General features: G+C 54.6%; 1 protein-coding gene across 2 annotated transcripts in view; it reads left to right on the top strand.

Annotated features, from left to right (window-relative positions):
* Window positions 1-2270: 2270 nt before the first annotated feature.
* TRIM26 (tripartite motif containing 26) overlaps window positions 2271-2623 on the top strand; it is a 21520-nt gene continuing 21167 nt past the window's right edge. For both annotated transcript variants that reach the window (XM_012734136.1, XM_004694744.2), the window contains exon 1: window positions 2271-2409. The gene's annotated coding sequence lies outside the window, so the exon portion shown is untranslated. The remainder of the gene's footprint in view (window positions 2410-2623) is intronic.

Below are 2623 nucleotides of genomic sequence, written 5' to 3' on the forward strand. Positions count from 1 at the left end.
GTCTCACTGGAGCTCCCCTTCCAGCAGCACTGGTGAGTTTCCCGGGTGAGTTTCTCCATGACACAGAGAGGTTAGTTATATCCAAAAGGGTGGGCTCATTATAAAAGGGAGAGAAGATTAAAGGACACTTGCATTGACACAAAGAGGCAGAAAAGGCTGCCCAAAAAGGGACAGGCTTGCTGAGAGAGACCTGCGTGGTTGCAGACAGACAGCCTTAGGAGAGCGGCCTCTGCTGAGGGACGTCAGTATAGAGAAGCCCTGGCAGGTGCAGGTCATGGGCAGGCAGGAGGCTGCTGCCCTGCAGAGGGAGAGAGTGGGTGGGAAGAAGCACTTGCATAATCACAGGTGGGCAGAGGACTGCTGCCCCGGGCCAGGGCAGAGACCACCCTCATATAGACTTCTCTCTGGGAGGGGCTCACTCCTTCCTAGAGTGGTTTGTTTGCTGTTGACTTTGAATAAATTATGTAGAATTTGAAAGGGGCTGGATTTCTACAATGGTCCTCTAGCTCCATATCTTCACCTTCAGGTCTGTGCAGGACACTACCTACAAACCTGCTTGGGTCTTGTGGTTTGTGATCTAGGCTTAGGCTTCTAAGGAGCTTGGTTTCTATGGGAGGGGGGGAATGGCTGTTGACCCTTTCTATCCCCACCTCCAGTTCTTGGCTGTGGAGCTATAGAACCACATTTCAGGTCATGTAGCGCCTCCTTTCCAGTTTTTCTATTCTTATCCTCCATCAACGGGGGTGACGTCAGTTTGGAGAGGTGTTGGATTTGGAGGGCAGGGTCCTTGGGTTACCTCTGGGAAAATCTCACCAGAGCGCCCCTTTCAGCAGCACGCAGCGAGTTTCTCCAAAAGACACAGGTATTAATTATATCCAAAAGGGCAGGTTTATTAGAAAGGACACTTGTATAGAAACAAGCAGGCAGAAAGAGCTGCCCGAAATGGCCAGGTTTGCTGAGAGGCATGCACCGCCCGGCAGAGGACTGCTACCTTGCAACGGGAGGAAGCTGGTGGAAATACCCACAGGGCCATAGGCGGGCTTTGTGGGCTGCTGCCCAGCAAGGGAGAAAGTTGGGGACAAGGAGAAGAAGCATGGGGAGCGGTGGGGTGTGTGGGGGGGAGTGCAAAAATTGCACTCATCCTCCCCTTCTCTTTGGGAGGGCTTCATTCCTTTGTCGAGCTAACTTTTGTTAAATTAACTACTTCTAAGGAGCAGCAATTCTCTCCTTTGGCCCCTATCTCCAAATCCCACCTCTGGCCTGGGCCTGGGGGTACTTTCTTCTGCATTCAGTACTGGGCCCAGGGATTTTTCATTTCTATAGCAGGTTTAACGACTATGTTAATCCTTTCTACCCCCACCTCCAGTTTTTGGCCTTCCAGGAGCCAGGGTTCTGTTCTTGTGATGCCTCCCCTCCGAATTTTCTACTCTTAACTTCATCCAGGGCAGTTGTGGCATAGGAAACATTGCTGGAGGATGCCAGCCCAGGGCTCAGTTTAATTTGAAAGTTTAACTTCATCACACACTAACCCTATTAAAGTTCTTTTACACTAAATCTTCTTCCTCTACAGGCATGGGTAGCTTGGACCCCTTTACAGTGTGCAAATTTGGGGTTCCCTAGGTATCCTAGAGATTACCCATAACAGCCTCTGTGGTTGCTGGATGCAGCGCCCAGGAGGGGAATAGCCCCACTGACCAGAACAGGGCTCTTATTCTCTGGGAACCTGTTTTCCCTTGCGTTGGATGGGCGCCTGACTTAAGAATATTCTATGCAGAGCTCCTTAGTCTTAGCAGGCGCTTCGAAAATGGTGTTGAATCGTTGCAAACCGCCTGTTAGCAAACAGAACGCTTGCCTCCCAACAAGAAGAAAATTTAGGTGATTTGGGGTGGGGGTGGGGGAGACAAGAAGGCCTATTTAAAGCTGAGAACTGGGGTGCACCATTCTTTCACAAAGCAAAGCAAAGCAAGCGCCCGCCGAACCTGGCGCAGCCCCGGCAGGAATAGGGAGGTGGGGAGCCCGGGAAGGAGGGAGTTTCTGGCACCCCAGAGTCCTTCAGGGGTCTTGCGAGGCTCCGCGGGGCTGGATCCCAACCCAGAAGGCGGAGGGCGCACCCCAGCGGCGCCGCGCAACCTCAGACGCAGATTTCAGTTTCCTTTTCTCGCCGCCGCCCCACCCGCCGCCGGGGGTTGGCTGGGCGAGCGTGACGTGCGGAGGGCGAGGTGCCCACTGGGAGGCGGGCTTCGAGGCCACGGGCCGTGGGCGGGGGCAAATCTCGGTGGACAGCTGGGCAGCCGGAGATCTCCAGCGGGACAGGAGTGTGCCGGGTGCTGCCGAGCCTGCCACACGGACTTGGCCACCGCGGGAGCACAGCGACTCCATCCTCGGATTGGCAACCCGGAGCTCGGGCCGGTGAGCGCTGCTGCGGGCGGGCGGGCGGGCGAGCGGGGAGCGCTGGGGTGCCCAGGGCTGGACACCAGTCCTCTCCTCTATGAATGCCCAGTGTCACGAACGTGACATCTTGCGGTCAGGTGGGCAGCGCAGTGATTGACTAAACCCGATTTAGAGTTTTTCTCACCCACCCACTCTTGCTTTCAGATCAACAAACTATTAGTAGGTTAAGAAA

This window comes from Condylura cristata, unplaced genomic scaffold, assembly GCF_000260355.1.
Source record: "Condylura cristata isolate star-nosed mole 26May11 unplaced genomic scaffold, ConCri1.0 scaffold00046, whole genome shotgun sequence".
NCBI classification, from domain to species: domain Eukaryota; kingdom Metazoa; phylum Chordata; class Mammalia; order Eulipotyphla; family Talpidae; genus Condylura; species Condylura cristata.